Source organism: Neovison vison, chromosome 1 (genome assembly GCF_020171115.1).
Source record: "Neovison vison isolate M4711 chromosome 1, ASM_NN_V1, whole genome shotgun sequence".
Classification (NCBI taxonomy): domain Eukaryota; kingdom Metazoa; phylum Chordata; class Mammalia; order Carnivora; family Mustelidae; genus Neogale; species Neogale vison.
In genome coordinates this window covers 104,890,968-104,898,884 of record NC_058091.1, presented here as the reverse complement: position 1 = coordinate 104,898,884, position 7,917 = coordinate 104,890,968, and the positions used below count along the sequence as shown (strand labels likewise).

The 7,917-nt window shown below is 35.8% G+C and overlaps 1 pseudogene; it reads right to left on the bottom strand.

The window, feature by feature from the left end:
* Positions 1-5,915: 5,915 nt before the first annotated feature.
* On the bottom strand, positions 5,916-7,228 carry LOC122902762 (annotated as a pseudogene).
* Between the last annotated feature and the right edge of the window lie 689 nt (positions 7,229-7,917).

Genomic DNA, 7,917 nt, shown 5'->3' with positions numbered 1-7,917 from the left:
CTAATACATGTGATTCTATATCTTGTTTGTTAATCTAATAATATATTTGAGTATTTTTTATATTAAAAAATGTGCTTTATTTAGATTACATATTATCATACATATATAATAGACACTTTCACTGATGCTGTTTTGGTGAAAAATTATTCATCTTTTTGCTATTTCAACCTTTATAGATTATCTTGATATATGTTTGTATATATATTTATAGTTAAGCACCTAATAGTGCAACTATTGTATCAAAATGATGCACATTTAAAATTTTTACAGGTACCTTTAAATTACTCCCCCAGATTTCTCCCTCCATAGCACATAAAGAACTTTGTCAGGACTAGGTATTACTTATGATTGATTTTAAAAAATAGTATCTCATTTATTTAGTCATGAGTTGAACATTTTTTCATATGTATTCATTTATCATTTGTGTTGCTATTTCTCTTCCGGTATACTGACTATACATATGCTTGGTTCCTTTTTACTTTCTTATTATCTGTAAAACACTGATTTTCATATCTCCTTGTATGCTTTTTGTAAGATAAATGGTGCTTTATTTACCATATATCTTGTCATTCTTCTGAGTTTGTTTACTAAAATCACAAAGAAATTTATCCAGCTTTTGCTTTTAGAAATCTTGGATTCATTTTTACATTCAAATCCTTGATCTCTCTGGAATTTATTTTGATATAGAAGTGAAGATGACATTTAGCTTTGTATTTTTTTTTTCTGAAAAGTCTGTTGTTACTATTGTAAATGACCCATCATTCTTGTTAGAATGCATCTCACCAAATTTTCTCTTCGTTTTACATGGATTTCTTAACTTAATAATCTTGGATTTCCTAAATAAATAAATATATCACAAACGATGATAATTTTGGCAGATGAAACACTGGCCACATTGCAAAAGAAATTTGAGACCTAAAAATACACATTAATTCCATGATAATGATTGAATTATCTAAAGCAGAAAATTTATAAAAGGTATAGGTCTAAAGATTAACCTTTGTAGAGTATCAAATATCAGTTTACATTTAATATCGGAGAAGGTTAGAAAAACAAAATAGAAGTTTCTCTTCACAGGAATTGGAAGAGAACCATGAGAACATATTGTTGCCTAAGTCAGAGAACTTAAAAAAGTGAAAATTGAGACAAAAACTCTAAAATTGGTGAGAAAAGCAATTTGGACACAGTTACATGCACAAAATTAACATTAGAGATCAGAGAGGGAATGGTATAAGTAAAGGATATCTCAGTTTGTAGATCATTCTTCCTAGAAGTTGGAGATACTAAGAAAAGAGAAAAACTCAGCGGCAACTATCTTTAAATCAAAGGCATTTTTAATCTGAATCGAGATTTGGGCAATTTTAAAGGCAGAAGAGAGGCCAGGAGAGGCAGTGGGTGAATGAGAAGGTATGAAAGTTAGAACATCCTTCAGAAGTCAGGAAGGTTTAAAAAACTGGTATCACTGTAATTTTGAGGAAAATAGGAATGGGCTAAGGACAGAAGGCCAAACTAAAATATGTTCTATTCCATGAGATTAGGTTTGGCATTTGGGAAACTCTAAGACAACCAATGTGAAAATTAATTGAATGGCATCTAAACATTTAAATATGAATATAAATAAATATTCTAACAAAGTCCACAAATGTCAGTATTACTTAGTAATATCCATAGCTTTCATGGAAAAGATAACAAAGTTAGGAGAAAACATTTGAAGTATTGCAAATAGGGACTTAAGCAAAATTAAAAGCAAAATTTGAAAATAAGGATGCTGTAGTAACACAGAGGAGAATGCCAATTAACTTAAACTGATGTATATGAAATTTTTCCTCTGGTGAAATTTTTAAAACACCAAATTATAAATACTAAGAGCATTGAGTTTGTTAATCTGTTAATCTATTATGCATTTGTCATAAATCATAGATAAATCATAGATTTTAATGAAATTCCTTTTATCAGTAAATATATTCATCTATACCTATCAGAACGTTTTTGTAATCTTTGTGAGTACAAATGGACTTTATTTCTTTCATATGTGAGTCATATATACACACATATATACATATAAGCAAATAAAAAATATACCTATATGTGTACATATATATGTATACATATATGTATACAAATATACATATATACATATAAATCTCCAAATACATATGTATACACATATATAAGCAAATAAAAATAAAGTAAATAAAAATCTATCATGAAAGTGTCCCAAAAAGGTCTTTTGGAAAATGCATTTTCCAGAAATTATGTAGCATTTATCTTTTATCCAAAATAAACTTAAACATTAATGGTGGCTCTCAAATAATCATGGCAAAGTAATTTTAAATAAATGTTTCTTTTTTGCAATCTTTGAATAAATAAGTTTTTCTATAGTCTATATTAGGTGATGTTTATTTTACTTTGATTAGATTGAAAACGGATTTTATTGCTCTATTTCCTGAACATTTCAAAGTAATTTTCAGTCTAATTGAACAAACACATCTTATTAGTCTTTCCCTGAGATGTAATAATTTAAACAGTCCTATTTGTAATTAAATACAAAGGAAAATTCAATCCAAAAAGGAAATGTAGCAAGACAGAGGGCCACTGTATTTTGCGAATTATTTTTCCCAAAATCTGACTGGTATTTAATTAGATAAGGGAGAAAACCAGACAATGAGGAACTTGGTAGCATTATCCCTTGCATTTGGGAACACTTGCCATAACATTAAGCTATTTCCTGGATTAAAATTCCTGTTGCTTTCAATTCTCCATAGATGAATATAAAACCTCCGTTTTGAGAGACCACTTGGTTTTGTTCTTATTTATGAATACCTTGAAAGAAACCAGGAGAAAATAGGTAACACTGACATACCCAGTATATGAACTCTTTATCCTTTTATAATTATAGTTCAAAATAAAATATACTACATGTATTCTTGAGTATGTCTTTATATCAAGTTCTTGAATGTAAAATTACTTTTGGTCTTTTATAATTTCATGATGTTGGAGTTAATTTTTTTTTAAGATTTTTATTTATATATTTGACAGGTCACAAGCGGGCAGAGAGGCAGGCAGAAAGACAGGGGGAAGCAGGCTCCCCACTGAGCAGAGAGCCCAATGCAGAACTCGATCCCAGGACCCCAAGATCATGGCCTAAGCTGAAGGCAGAGGCTTAACCCACTGAGCCACCCAGATACCCAAATGTGTTGGAGTTTAAAAATGAGAGGTATGTCCGCCTCTCTCTGTGGCTACAGCTTTCTTTAGGACAGAGAGATCTGTTGCAGGACTACTAGAGTCAGCCTTAACTTCTGGAGTTCCAGAGGACCTTTCATTGAGAAACTACATTCCTCAAAAAAATGCAACATTGGAGCGCCTGGGTGGCTCAGTGGGTTAAGCCTCTGCCTTCGGCTCAGGTCATATCTCAGGGTCCTGGGATCGAGCCCTACATCGGGCTCTCTGCTCAGCGGGGAGCCTGCTTCCTCCTCTCTCTCTGCCTGCCTCTCTGCCTGCTTGTGATCTCTCTCTGTCAAATAAATAAATAAAATCTTTAAAAAAAATTTTTTTTTTAAAAAATGCAGCATTCATCTTTTATTCCAAACAAACCTAGATATTAATGGTGGCTTTCAGATAATGATGACAAAGCAATTGAGCCTTATTTTTTTTAGAAGAATACTTCAGCTTAAGAGTTCTGTTTATTTTTTAAAGAATGATGAAAACACATTGCTTTGATTAATAATCTCCATGAGCCTCCTAGGAACTTAATATGCAAGTTCAGGTTTTCTTTGACAAGGGATTTCCCACTTCTCATTTTAAATGTAATTAATTATTTCCATATATATGATGTTACTGTTACAACACATTGTGTTCCCTACTGAAGAGACAGTTCAATGTTAGGCTTCTTCATATTTGCCTTTGATCTTTATTCCAAAGAGCTTTTTGTAGCAGAAGCTTAATAATTTAAAGCCACAGCCTTGACAAAAATCAGAAAGATAAATGAAATTAGAAGAGATAATAAAAAGGTGAAAATAAATAAACATAGAGTTTCATAGTTTCCTTAAACAATAAGCTCTCAGGAGTTCTTGTTGAAGAGATTATGCTGAAAGCATTAGAAGGATTGTACATGATATTCCTGCAGTTTCTACAGCCTCATAGGAAACAGTGACAACCTACTTCACATTTGGGCCCCATTTGCCAGTGTGTGAATGTGGGAAGTACAGATAATAAGAACTAGGAAGAGGGAGGAAATTCTACATTTCAGGAGTGCTGAACTGTTTAAATTCTTTGTGACAGCTCCTATTCACCAATATCCAAACTAAAATCCCACTTGCTGTTATCTACAATGGACAAATGGGAGATATTGGCAGTAAGGAGGCAGATAAAGGAAATCATCCAAACCATGAGGTAAGGTCTGGATGGCTGCTCCAAGGTAGGTTTTGGAATTCCAAAGGATAATCTTGCAATTCAAACATCTAACAGTGAGATAATTCAGCCTTGAGAATGGAGCTCTGGACCACAAAGTTTGTTTGTTTAATAATGTATAGAATAGGGAAAAATAGATAAAAGGAAGCTAGAAAAGGAAATAGGATTATATGATTTACTCAAAAAATTTTTTACAATCAATTATTCAATAATGTGATTCCTACATTTATTTTATTAAGCAAGAAATGAGGTCAATAATCTTCATTTATTGAAATATTTTTTATTATTGACATTATTCCTTTGGATAATTTGTCTTTCTAAAAGTTAAGTAATTAAAGTAAATTACTTCTCTATGATACTTTTAGCTTTTTGAGTTAACAATCTAAATTTTTTATTCAAATTCTTACTGGTAACCCAATTCTTTTAATGTATACAAGTTAACATATTCGTATTTTCCAAGAATCAATCCTTATTCCTAAAAATATGAAGAGATTAAAAGTTAATTCATAACATCATGAGGTGAGTTCTATCATGCACTGGGATGGGAAGGAATTCCTTACACTTATATCCTTTCTATCAATAAATCATCTTTAAGCACTAATTTTATGCAAGGCTGTATGCTAGGTCTAGGAAATATATATATTAAAAGAGCAACTCCTATTCTTAAAGAATATCGCCACTGACCTAGTTCTGATTGCTATCTTTTCTTACCTGTATTGTTACAGTAATTATATAATTATTCTTTCCTCATCCAGTTCCTTTTGCTTTAAAGCTGCCTAAATCCTCATGTCATACCCTTCTCAAAATTTTCCCATTTCTCCTTTTCCCTAAATTGCTTAACATGTAGCCCAAGATTTTCCAATATGTGATTCCATTCGGTCTCTCTTAGCTTTGTCTTTACCAACATCCATCCCATGTACACTAACATCACAAAAATACTCATTCTGCAAAAATTTTGTGATTTTGTAGCTTTTCCTTTGACCTGGTATGTCTTTATTAATTTATATTCATTTCTTGTCAAATTCAAATTCAAATCCCACCTATTCTAAGAAATCTTCCCTCATCTTTTCTTATCTTGAAGGAAACATTCCCTGTTCTGTGTTTCAACAGCACCTAGTATGTTATGGTATTATTTCATTCTCCTTTTGCATCATATTTAATCACCTTTTTTTTTGGTTTCCCATTTGCCTTGAAACTTTTAATTCTTATTTCTTTTTTCTGTACAGATGTCTTTCACTGAGGACCACTTCAAATCCTTTTTTTCCCCCCCATAATAATCTTTATTGTGACAGGCAAGGCTGGTCCCTCCCATGCTGGGAGATACCATGTGGCAAGTGACAAAGCTCTGAACCTAGCCTCTTTGGGGGCTGCAGTGGTAGCAATGGGGGAAGGCGATGGGCCCCATGGCTGGACTAGTACCATGACAGAAGCCTGCTGCTTTGGGGAGACATACTCTTCTAACTGCATCCTGATGCCTCTGGACTTTAGGCAAGAGCTTTCCAGCTCTACTTGTCCTGCATCTTCTCCAGGATAGGCACAATCATATCAAACTTGGACTACTTAGTGGGTCTTCATTCACGCAGATCTTCATGAGCTTACATACATGGGAGGAATGCCTAGTGGGATGGTAGGCCGAAGGCCCTCCAATGCCACCTGCATTTGAATCCCCACATTGGAGAGGTCAGCCAAGGGTACCTCCCATGTCACCATTTCCCACAGAAGCACTGCAAACTCCACATGCCTGCTGAGCATCTGTTTGTATCTTCAGGATTCTGCAAAGCTGAAAGGCCATCTAGGCAGGTGCATATATGCACCCAGAACATTGCAAGGAGAACTTGACATTGGCCATGTTGATTAGGGCAGTCATGTCCTCATCAGTCCTCATCAGTCATTACACTATGGCTATTGAGTGCATGTTGTGGGATGAGGGGCTCTAATGTGTGTAGGAAGGTTATGCCCCTTGCCATGTCCAATGTAAACTCTACAGCCTGGTCCACAAGAGAATTGCTGCCTTCATGTAATACATTGTGCAGGGATCCTGTCTGTGAGGTTGTGGTGAGAAGGTGGAGACTGACTGGCACCTAGTACAGGGAGAAGATGGGGACATTCCTCATTAAAGTCCCTGCTCTTCCTTGTACTCCAGTTTCAAACCTTTAGCATCTTCATGACGATGTCATTTACCTGTCAACAGCCCTTACATAGCTCTCCAGAGTGATGGTCATTGAATTTTGCCAGGAAGTTGAGCTATTTGAAGTCAGTGCCAGCATGTTTGTGCAGAGTCCCATTCTGGGGCCAAGTGCGGGTGGTTCTCTTCCAAAATGTGTCCTTGTATGGAATATGGTTAAAGTTGTGGCCCATCTTCTCTGCCTGCTCTCAGAAGAGATCCCTCAGAGGTCCTTGGCTTTGTCCTTGGACATCTCTCCATACTTGTTATAAATGCTGACAAGGGCCCCATTAGCCACCAGGTCCTCTGCAACCTGATGTTGGCCCCAAAACCAGGCATAATGCAGAGGCACATTTCCATGTACATTCACTGCATTGATGTCAGCTTTATACTGCTGCAGCTTCTGCACAATATCACGGTGTCTGTGACCGGCTGCCAGGTGTTAGGGGGTGTCATCACCACGGTTCATCACATTGATTCATGTGCCCCACATGATCAGCATCTCAACCACGGCACAATAGCCCTCTCGGCAGGCCCAGGGCAAGGGGGAGAAGCCATGATCATCTCCTGGTTGAGGCTGTTTTCTGTGTTGTCCAGCCTACAGGTGAATGGCCACCACATTGCCCTCCCACACTGGGTGAAGATGTCATCCATAACAACTTCTGGGCACTGAATCTGCTAGATTGGGGAAGACTGCAGATGGAGACTCAGGCTGGAGCAGCCTTCTTCGGGGAACTCCCCTCTGGCCAAGCCAGCCATTGGTCCACCCCTGGCCCTCTTCAGACCCCGTTCTTCCCTCCTTCTCACCTCCCTTGCCCTTCTCTCAAATCCCCCTTTTTTCTTTCTTTTTTTTTTTTTTTAGTTTTTATTTAAATTCCAGTTAGCTAACATACAGTGTAATATTAGTTTCAGATGTACAATATAATGATTCAACATTTCCATACAACACTCAGTGCTTTTCGCAAAAAGTGCACTCCTTAATTCTCCATCACCTATTTCACCCATTTCCCCACCCACTTCCTCTCTGGTAGCCATCAGTTTGTTATGTGTAGTGAAGTGTGTTTCTTGGTTTGCTTCTCTCTTTCCTTATTCCCCCATGTTCATTTGTTTTGTTTCTTAAATTCTGAAAATGAATAAAATCAGACAGTATTTGTCTTTCTCTGTCTGACTTACTTCACTTAGCACAGTACTCTGTAGCTCCATCCATAACATTGCAAATGGCTAGATTTCATTCTCCTTATGGCTGAGTAACATATATATATATAAAACTTCTGCATCCATTCATCAGTTGATGGACACTTGGACTGTTTCCATAATTTGGCTATTATAGATACTGCTGCTAT